This window comes from Hevea brasiliensis, chromosome 12, assembly GCF_030052815.1.
Source record: "Hevea brasiliensis isolate MT/VB/25A 57/8 chromosome 12, ASM3005281v1, whole genome shotgun sequence".
NCBI classification, from domain to species: Eukaryota; Viridiplantae; Streptophyta; class Magnoliopsida; order Malpighiales; family Euphorbiaceae; genus Hevea; species Hevea brasiliensis.
In genome coordinates this window covers 72,752,376-72,763,850 of record NC_079504.1, presented here as the reverse complement: position 1 = coordinate 72,763,850, position 11,475 = coordinate 72,752,376, and the positions used below count along the sequence as shown (strand labels likewise).

The window sequence follows — 11,475 nt, the reverse complement described above, 5'->3', positions numbered from 1 at the left end:
GTACAAAGTGAGACCTTAATAGTAATTAGGATGACTGCAAAATCTTCCAAACAAATGATTAAGTTGGAAATGGTATAATTAAAGTAATTATAACATGGGCCCTCCATTGAGGCAATTATTTTAAGAAATTTTAAATACTTGCATAAGATGCAATTAATTTAAGAGATTTTCTTAAGAATAATTGTTAAGTATGAGATGTTGTAAATATGTAAATAGTTTGGTGGCCAATATTGGATGTACCTGAGAACATTAAAATTATTTGCATAATTACTAGCTCAATGGGATCAACTTAACTAATGCAAGATAAGTCAATAATGGATGTACTTGAGATTTTGAGCATTAGGGGCTAGGTAAAGGATTGAACCTCACATGAGATGTGATGGGCAAGGAGTTGCTCACTTATAGTTTATTGTAATTCCAATAATGGATGTACTTGAGGATAATCAATAGAATTATAAGAATTCAATCACCCACAAGAAATCCATCCAACTAGGATTTCCGTTTTCTACTTTGGAAGTGTAGGATTCACTAAGTTAGTGGGAGGACCAATTTGATTAAAAAACCATAATAATTTTGGTTAAATACATGATACATTTACTAATTAATCTGGTTATTTTCTGTAGTTAATTTTCTAATAATAATGAGCACAGAATAACCACTACCATCCAATATCCTTACAAGCATACTTGATCGAAATAGGTTGACAGGATCTAATCTATCTGATTGGCTAAGAAATTTGAAACTTGTCCTGAACCTTGAACATATAGGATATGTACTAGATTCAAATGTTCCTGGTCCCTTACCTCCAGAGGCCACTCAAGAGGAACATGAAACTTTGGACAAGTAGAAGGAGCATGATATGAGAGCTAAGTGTTACATGCTTGCTTCTATGAGTAATGAGTTATAAAAGCAGCATGAGAACATGCAGAGTGCGAGTGAGATCCTCCTTCACCTACAAGAGTTGTATGGTGAGCACAGTAGGAATGCTAGGTATGAGATATCTAGACAGCTGTTCTGCATGAGGATGTCTAAGGGACAGAATGTTGGGGATCATGTCCACAAGATGATTCAGTTGATTGAGCAGTTGGAACATCTTGACTTTAACATGGATTTCCAACAGCTGATGGATTTGATCCTTCAGTCCCTTCCTGAGTCATTTGGGAATTTTGTGACAAATTTCCATATGACTAAGCAGGAATGCACCTTGGCTAGTTTACTCAACATGCTGGTTATTGCCCAAAAGAATATGCCGGGCAATAAAGGAAAAGAGGTAGCTTTGATTGCATCTTCTTATGCTGAAAAGTCTGTTTGCCTAGTTTTACAACCCCGCAAGTGCACGGATTGTTGACAAGTAATAAAGTGATAAGTAGAGTATCATTCTCATGAGGACCTTTGTTTAGCAAGTAGTAATCTACATGGTAATTTTGACTGTCTAGGCTATCGAATATTTAGGGAGTGAAGTTTGTTAACTTTAAACACTAGAATAGTAAACTTAAAATGAAGTAATCTATTTTTGGAATAATTTTGGAGTTAAGATTTCACACTTGAATCTTATTAGGGATGTTATCTCGTTTATTTACTAAATTGAGGATCATTTTCCTTAATGGAAATTAGCCCTAAGTTATCCTAAATCCTCTCTCAAGGCATCTAGAGTGTATTTTAATTAACCAAAACCCTACTTTCATGGTGATCAAATTAATTAAAATCCTTTAAGACCTTTGACCAATTTTTAGGTTCCACAAAGGTATTAGCCTATGTCTAGGTAAGATTTCCTAGGTTCAAGATCTTGATTTTGTAATATTAATTTTCACCTTTTAGTCCTTCAATCAACATCTACAATCATGTCTAAGTGGGTACCATCACATAGCATGCATTAGGATCACAAGAAATTAAATCAATAAACGAATCTCAAATCTAGTGAATAAAACATAATTTTCATCTATAATAATAATTACAAGCATTACTCTCCCAAATCCAGAATAAGGAAACTACTCACTCATGGTAAGCTCAACAAACATCATGATAAAAGGTAAAAACAGTAAAAAGAAGATCATGTAAAAGAAATAAAACAATAGAAAAATGTCTAGAGAGATGAAATGAAGGAACCAAAGATAGTTTGCAGCTTTGATCTTATGGAGCTTCAGTTGAAAAACTTTTTTTGGTACTGATGTGGAACCCGACAGCAGCAGCCTTCAACAGTACTCCCTGCGATCGTCCTCTCTTCTGATGTTTTCTTTTCTATTTATATTGATTGCTTTAGGGTTAGATCACTTTGAGTCCAAAGGGCCTTAGGAGTCTCATTTTTATCCGAAAACAGGAGGGGAATTCGTGTTATAAAAATGGTGCAGCATAGTACAGGGCCCGTGTGTCACTACACGGGTCCCATAATGTAGGGCCATGTAAATTGCTGGAGGAGAATTACAAAATCTTATTTTGACACAGAAAGTTACATGGGTCTACGCCAATTACATAGACCTGGTTACATGAGCTGTGTACTGTTGTTCCCATAAGGTTCTTCAAGCTTGCGCCTGGCAGAGACTTACACGGGTCTACTTACATGACCTGTGTACTTGTGTTTCTCATCGATTCTCTTGGCTTTCTTCTTGCAGAGAGTTATACGAGTCTTAGGCTTGGTTTACACGACCTGCGTACTTTGTATCAGCATCAATTCTCTGTCTCTTGACTCCTCTAAACTTTCCTTTATACTTTTATACTTCTCGGGTGGAAATATGGAATGAAGGGTTTTACAATAGAAATTATGAAAACTAATGAAATCAACTAGTATGCATGAAAATACTTGCCTAAATGCTATGAAATAGAATGCAAATGTGCTTAAAAACATCTATACAATTCAAGTGTATCAAATACCCCCAAACTTAAACTTTTGCTTATCCTCAAGCAAAGCAAAACTCTATTTTAAAACACATTTCCGGGGATACTTAGGAATACAACCATCAATTTGAGAAGCATAGAATTGAATTCCTCAAACCTTCATACCAATTTTCCTCTTTCAAGATATAAGGGTTCTAATAGCTGCCTATTTGAAACTTTACCTCGTTTCATGGTGTTTCGACTAATTATTCCTCTATACAAGACCATTAATAAGCCACAAACAACCTGATTTATCAGGATAGAATTAAGAAACACTAACTCCCCCAAATCTGCCTTTTTCATGAGTAATTGAGATGAAGTATTTCAATTCCAACTCCATAGGCATATCTCAATTTTCTATCTCCACTAGTATAGCATGTGCTTTTTCAAAAGATTAAAAGGTCTTTAAAAGGGTTGTAATGGGGCTAAAAGGATAATGACTTGGTTGCCAATGAAAGGTTTTTAGGGAATGCAAATATGAGGATAGCATGTATGCATAAAATCTAAGTATATTGAGTTTGTTTCTACATATTTTGCATGGAGAGGAAAGGCTTTTAGCTTTTTATATTGCCAAGCATGCTTCCATGATACTTATCTTAGGACTTCTTTTCTTTTTTCCCTTTTGTCCTCTCCCCCAAACTCATTGCTTTTGCTGGGTTGGAAAGGCAAATTTTTCTTTGGTTTCAATTGCACACTCGCATTCTTTCTTGGGTTCCACATCCTCTCTTCATTTTCTTTGTGCATTTTGCTTCCTCAAAAGGGTATGGTAGGTGTTTAGGTTATGGGCTAAATAAATAACTGTTAGTAGTATGCCCTAGAGCATATCATTTAGTATATATCTTGTATATGTTTTATTAATAAAAGGCATTTTCACTTTTCTATTTATATATTATATTTATGTGCAATAGAAAAGGTCCATTGATATTTTATTAGAAATTCTATTCTTAAGTTGTTAAGAATATGAGTGATAGTATTTCTAGCACAAAGTATCACAAATAGGTTCACAATCGAGAATATTTCACAGTAAGGACATGACTTATCCAGAAAGATTGTAATCATGTTTGTTCCCAAGTTATTTATATGAGATATAAATAAGATGGAATGGTGAGTCTCATGCCATATAATAAACATGATAGGCACTTATACATGATAAGTAGGCCGAACCAGTGACATTTATGATAAACACATGGAGTTTACTCCTGTCAATGTATTATCATAAATCATATTAGTGCATATAATCTTTAGACCTGAGATAGCACAGTTATCTTGTATATAGGTGGTTTCAGTTTGATACTGCTTTCATACTTGTACTGTGTATGGGTATATGGGCATGTGTTGGCTCTTACTAGTTATATATTGAGGTAGGTGTTGATCAAGATGGAATCTGTTCCTCTAAGTAAATAGGGATAAAATCCCATGTTCATTTAATTGTTCTTGATGTTTCAAGTTTCTGGCCAGGACAGATAGATTTAATCAGAAAAGAGTTTCTGATGAGAAAATCTTTTTAATCAAGAACTGGAATTAAAAGAGAACATAATATTAATAGCAAATGGGGTTTGACGTAAACCATGACTCCAGCTCGAATTGGGATTTTATAACAGAGAGATTCTAGTGCATGGTAACATATGATTATAAGTTCATTTAAGGTAAACCTTATTACTAATTGGGTGGCCATGACATGCTATGCTAGGTGTTAACCATGGTCTATGAGGTGCATAAAATGATTTAGAGAAATCATTTTTGGTAAGAAAAAGTTATGATGATATTAAGAGTTGATATCATGTCTCATTGCCAATTAGTGATGAGCCTAGTAAGTCACACACATACATAAGTAATCACCAAATTAAATATGATTTAATTAATTAATTAAAGATTTTAATTGATAAATTAAATAGGTTTGGTTTGCAATTAGATTGTAAAGTCCCTAGCATGGCTTGAAACCAAATCTAGGTTATTGGATGTATAGTATAAGTTAAATTTATATTTAAAGTGTTTAAATATGAATTTAATTAATGAGAAATTAATTAATAAAGATTAATTAATTAAGTTATATTTGATATAAATTGATTAGAAGAAGAGAAATAATTATTTTGGGTTGAGAACTCAAAATTAAGACACAGGGGTATTTTGGCCATTTCACAGGGTGACATGTGGCACCATGAGATGGTGACACATGGCACTGCACATAAGCTTGCCAAATGTCTTTGAATCTTGTAAGATGATTAAAGTCAAGATTAAATATAGGTTTGACACTTGGCACAATGTGATTAGGTCAATTAAACCTAGAACCAATCAGAGGGTGACATGTGGCAAGGGTTTAAAGTGGTGACCTAGCTATATAAGTGTAAGGATGAAAGAACAAAAACACAAGCTGTCATTGATATCTTTGTGCCGCCACCCTTGGCTGCCATCCTTTCTCTTCTTCTTCATCTCTCATCAATTCAAAGAGATTAGACAACAATCTCTTGAATTAAAAATACTAGAAATCGTTTCTAGTGTCCTATTTACATCTGTAACCTCTCAAAAGGCAAAACTTGATTTTCTAATTTATAGAAAAAACTTTAGAAGCTGTTCAAGGGCTACCATAGATGATCTTGGTGTGGACAAACTTGAGGAACAACATTTGGTGTGCTAAACGCATCCCAAAGATGTCAAACACATTGCAATGCATCAAGAGGTTAGTACACTTGTTCTTGATTTAATCTAGGGTTCTAATGAATTAATCTGTTAATTCTAAAATATTAAATTGCAAATGTAGATCCAAAAACATATTAAAAGAGTTTTAATATGCTGTTTATCATTGAAATCAAATAGATAAAAAATGAATCTTACATGACACATGTGACCCTACGTGAAAATTTTTTGAATTCAATGATATAAACTTATGTTTTCCATGCTTTCGCTTCTTCAATTGGTATTAGAGCCACTGTATTTGCCATTTAGATTGTTGATTATATGATTTAATTGTGTGGTTTGATCATGAGATGATAGATCCATTGCTGGTTGCAAAGGAAAAGTGGCGGCATGGTGATGAACACCAATGGTGCGCACACTTTGTGGTCTTCAATGGTGTGCGCAAGGTTTGGGTTTTTGAATCTACAATTGTTGTATGATCTAAGGTTCAGCCTATGACTAATTAAAATGTTTAATTAGGTGTTTTAATCACAAAATTAAATTTTGATTCAGATCTGAATTTTAAAAGTTGTTTGAATGTGATTCAAATATGAATTTTTAAAGTCGTTTGAATGAGATTCAAATCTAAATTTTAAAAGTTTTTTGAATGTGATTCAAATTTGAATTTTTAAAGTTATTTGAATATGATTCAAATCTGAATTTTTTAAATTTGTTTGAATGTCATTCAAATCTGAATTTTTTAAATTTATTTGAATGTGATTCAAATCTAAATTTTTAAATTTGTTTGAATGTGATTAAAATCTAAATTTTTAAATTTGTTTGAATCATATTCAAATCTGAATTTTTAAGTTGAATATGAGATATTCAATTTAATTTAAGTATGTATGTTTTATTTAATTGTTAAATAGAGATATGCATGATGGATGATCATGGACTATAAAAAGATCAATGTGATTGGAATTATTTCTTTTATGTTTCTTTGGGTTGTAAATTAATTAATTTATTTTTAGGCATGTATTATTAAGGTTGTAATTTAATTTATTTAGTTCTTGTAAATTCGCCTTAGTATGCCAAGGATTTCTATGTAATTGGATTGCAAGAAGATCAAGGAGGTCAAGAGCATTGGTGGGACCAGTGGGAGGAATTCAAGATCAACTATTGATTATGTACTCTTTCAGCAACTCTTGTAAAATGAATGAATGAAATGCACTTAGGAATGCCCTGATTCAATTCTTGGTGGCTCAGAATTGAATCTCTTAGAAAAGTCCATGATCATACCATATTTACTTATTATCCATGAATGCATGAGATGTATGGGAATGTATGCAAGTATATGATATATGCATGCTAATTGGATAATGTGCAAAGTGAGACCTTAATAGTAATTAGGACGACCACAAAATCTTCCAAACAAATGATTAAGTTGGATATGCTATAATTAAAGTAATTATAACATGGGCCCTCCATTGGGGCAATTATTTTAAGAAATTTTAAATAGTTGCATATGATGCAATTAATTTAAGAGATTTTCTTAAGAATAATTGTTAAGCATGAGATGTTGTAAATATGTAAATGGTTTGGTGGCCAATAATGGATGTGCCTGAGGATATTAAAATTATTTGCATGTTTACTGGCTCAATGGGATCAACTTAACTAATGCAAGATAAGTCAATAATGGATATGCCTGAGATTTTGAGCATTAGGGGCTAGATAAAGGATTGAACCTCACATGAGATGTGATAGGCAAGGAGTTGCTCACTTATAATTTATTGTAATTCCAATAATGGATGTGCCTGAGGATGATCAATAGGATTATAAGAATTTAATCGCCCACTAGAAATCCATCCAACTAGGATTTCCGTTTTCTACTTTGGAAGTGTAGGATTTGCTAAGTTAGTGGGAGGACCAATTTGATTAAAAGACCATAATCATTTTGGTTATTTACATGATACATTTACTAATTAATCTGGTTATTTTTTGCTTTTAATTTTCTAATAATAATGAGCACAGAACAACTACCACCATCCAATATCCTTGCAAGCATACTTGATTGCAATAGATTGACATGACCTAATTTATCTGATTGGCTAAGAAATTTGAAAGTTGTCTTGAACCTTGAACATATAGGATATGTTGTAGACTCAAATGTTCCTAGTCTCTTACCTCCAGAGGCCACTCAAGAGGAACATGAAACTTTGGACAAGTGGAAGAAGCATGATATTAGAGCTAAGTGTTACATGCTTGCTTCCATGAGTAATGAGTTACAGAAGCAGCATGAGAATATGCAGAGTGCGAGTGAGATCCTCCTTCACCTACAAGAGTTGTATAGTGAGCACAGCAGGATTGCTAGGTATGAGATATCTAAGCAGTTGTTCCGCATGAGGATGTCTGAGGATAGAATGTTGGGGATCATGTCTATAAGATGATTCAGTTGATTGAGCGGCTAGAACATCTTGACTTTAACATGGATTTCCAACTACCGAAAGATTTGATCCTTCAGTCCCTTCCTGAGTCTTTTAGAAATTTTGTAATAAATTTCCATATGACTAAACAGGAATGCACCTTGGCTGGTTTACTCAACATACTAGTTATTGCCCAAAAGAATATGCCAGGTAATAAAGGAAAAGTGGTAGCTTTGATTGCATCTTCTTTTGCTGGAAAGTCCAACAAGAAAAAGGGCAATAAGAAAAAGAAATCTCAGATTCCTGGTCCTTCCATGAAAATAGCTAAATAGAAATGGAAGACTAAAGCTGATGTAAGCAAAGGAAAGTGTTTCCACTGCTAGAAGGATGGGCACTAGAAAAGGAACTACTCAGAGTATCTTGCTTCTCTGAAGGACAAGAAGGATACATCTTCAGAAGTTATGTCCATATCTTGTTATTTAGATTCTGATGATACTCATAGTTCATCTACAGCTTGAGTTTTAGATACTGGTGCCAGTTCACACATTTCTGATGATATGCAGGAACTAGAAAATAGTAGCAGCTTGCGTTTTTGAGATGTTAGACTCTGGATTGGCGATGGCTTAACTGTTGAAGCTTTAGCCACAAGATCTAAATCTTTTTACATGTCTGGACATGTTTGGTGTTTGGATAATATTTTATATGTACCTGATGCTTTTAAGAACATCATTTCTATATCTAGTTTGACTAGAAATGGCTATGAATTTCTGTTCACAGATGATGTTGGCAATATTTATTTTGGAAATAAATATGTTGGTTCGGGTTATATGAATGATGGTCTTTATTATTTGGAAAATAATGACAAACACAAAATGAATGCAAGTGATCTAAATGAATGCAATGTGATAAGTGCATAATTTATTAATTTTGCTCTCATCACATTTAGTGTTTTTAATATGTTTTTATGTTTAATTCAGTTGGTTAAGTATAGTTATCTATTAGGCATATGTTTAGAGAGTTGTTGAAATAATTGTGTTAAATGGAGAAATTTAACTCTTGCTATATTTTTTCAGGGTTTTGGTGAAGTTCCGGAGCAATATAGTGTAGAAAGAAGCTTGGAAAGGTCGAAGGATTGAGAAGCATTGTTGATACAAAGTACACGGGTCGTATAAGCATAACTAGAGACCCGTGTAACATTTTGCCAGAAGGAATCCAGAGAATCGAGGACGAAACGAAGTACACGGGCCGTGTAACTTGACCCGTGTAAATCTTGGAGACCCATGTAACTTTTTGTGCCCATGCGAAACATGCCCATTCAGCTCCAGTAAGTTACACGGCCTTGGGCCGTGTAGTGATACATGGGCTGTGTATCCGTCGACAATTAGATTCCTGATTTTGCTCTAGTTACAGTTTTTGACAGAGACTCTAAAAAAACCTAACCCTAGACCATTTATTATAAATAGAAGAGATAGCAGCCGACTTTAGAGAGACTCAGACTCCTCCAAAAATCATTCAGCAGCCTCTCCATTCATCTTTTAGAATTCTTCTTTATTTTCTATAAGCCATGAGTGGCTAAGTTTTTAATTCAATTCAAGGGATTCAAGTTCTTTTGCTTGATTTGTGAGACCAGGTTCCTAATTTAATTCATGTCTTTTTTAATATCTATTGTTTTCTGATTTATTTGTCTTTGATCTATTGAATGATTTGCTAAAAAGGCCCATTAGTTGATTGTTTGATGAGATCAATTGCTAGTTCATCTTCATAATCCGTAATTATTGTGTAAGATTGAACATAAGTAGCAATTAGGTTTTATTGATTATGATCCCAGTTTTCGATAATAATCTAAGGAAACAATAGGGTGGATTAAATGATTTATGCTTCATAAAATGTTGTTCAGCTTAACTACTTTCTTTTTTTTAAAGTAGTTATTAATTTGATGAGGATTGCTTAACACTAACTCAGTTAATAATTAGAGTCAATAAGAGTGCTGGGCTCGAATTGATGAGTATAGGGAAGTCAGAGGTTTACCTCGCCATTTGGTAAATCTACATTAAGTATTCAATAAGAGATAATTATACTTCTTTTATCTATGATCAAATCAATGCATTGGAATGAGAAGTACCTTGGACTGAAGTTTGTTTAAATTGAGATTTTCATATTTAGTTCTTGAATTTTTGCTTTCTTCTGATTCTGTGTTACAAACACCCCCCCTCCCCAATCTTTGTTTATTTCGTTTTCCATTACACAAGTGTACAAAATTTAATAATTCAGTCTCTAGGGTTTGACCTGGATTTACCAATTGCCACAAAAAATATTTCGTAGTTGGTAATTTCAGTTAATTTAATTTCTGGTGGATTCGACACCCATCAAGAATTTTGGCGCCGTTGCCGGGGACTTATTTGATTTTATTTTTTTGTTAGGGTATTTTGTTATTAAATTTATTTGTGAAGTGCTGTTATTCTCAGGTTTTTGAAAAAAAAATTACAGTGTTACTATTTATTGGCAGATTTTTTGTTGAATTTGGAGGGCAGTCTATACTTATTTTGAAGAAAATGACGTTCTGATCAGAACCAATTTTTCATTGGCCCCACCTTCTTGAGGCCAAATTCCATTGTTTTCTAGGGTTTTGAGGCATTTTCTGTTTTTAATTTGATTTCTTTTTGTTTATGATAAGAACTTCTCAATCTGGTGAGTTGATCTTTGATCCAGAAGTAGAAAAAATAGCTAAACAGTTGAGAAAATTGGCTAAGCAAGGTAGGCTGATTCCGAGTACATCTGAAGGAGTCCAATCTCCAAAGGAGCTAAGTTCGGATTCGGATTCAGATTCAAATTCTAAAAATGAAACCATGGCTGCTAGAACCTTGGAAGAGTTGGCTGCTACTGATCTAAACCAACAGCCTTTGTGCATCCAATACCCTGCTTTAAATGTTACTTTTGAGTTAAAATTTGGACTAATCCATTTGTTGCCTAAGTTTCATGGTCTTGCAGGTGAGGATCCGCATAAGCATCTAAAGGAATTTCATGTTATATGTTCTAGCACGAAACCTCAAGGAGTCTCAGAGGATCAAATCAAGCTTCGAGCTTTTCCTTTCTTAGTGGAGGGAACAGCTAAGGATTGGTTGTATTACCTTCTGTCTGGATCTGTCAACTCATGGAATGGGACGAAGAAGATATTTCTGGAGAAGCATTTTCCTACTTCCCGTGCTGCCAACATAAGAAAAGAAATTTGTGGCATCCGACAGTACAATGGAGAGAGCTTATATGAGTACTAGGAGAGATTCAAGAAGCTGTGCGCAAGCTGTCCCCATCATCAAACAAGTGAGCAACTGTTAATTCAATATTTCTATGAGGGACTTCTACCAATGGATCGCAGTATGATAGATGCTGCTAGTGGAGGAGCTTTAGTTGACAAGACACCAGAAGAGGCAAGGAGGCTGATTACTAACATGGCAGCAAATTCTCAACAGTTTGGAATGAGAATGGATCACACACCTATGAAGGTTAATGAGGTAAGTACATCTAACCTTGAGAAATAAATTTCTGATTTAACTTCTTTGGCGAGGCAGTT

The 11,475-nt window shown here is 34.0% G+C and overlaps 1 non-coding gene across 1 annotated transcript; it reads right to left on the bottom strand.

The window, feature by feature from the left end:
* Window positions 1-11,116: 11,116 nt before the first annotated feature.
* Window positions 11,117-11,223, bottom strand: LOC131171505 (small nucleolar RNA R71). Its single transcript, XR_009142165.1, has one exon. It is a non-coding gene; the product is annotated as a small nucleolar RNA R71 (small nucleolar RNA).
* Between the last annotated feature and the right edge of the window lie 252 nt (window positions 11,224-11,475).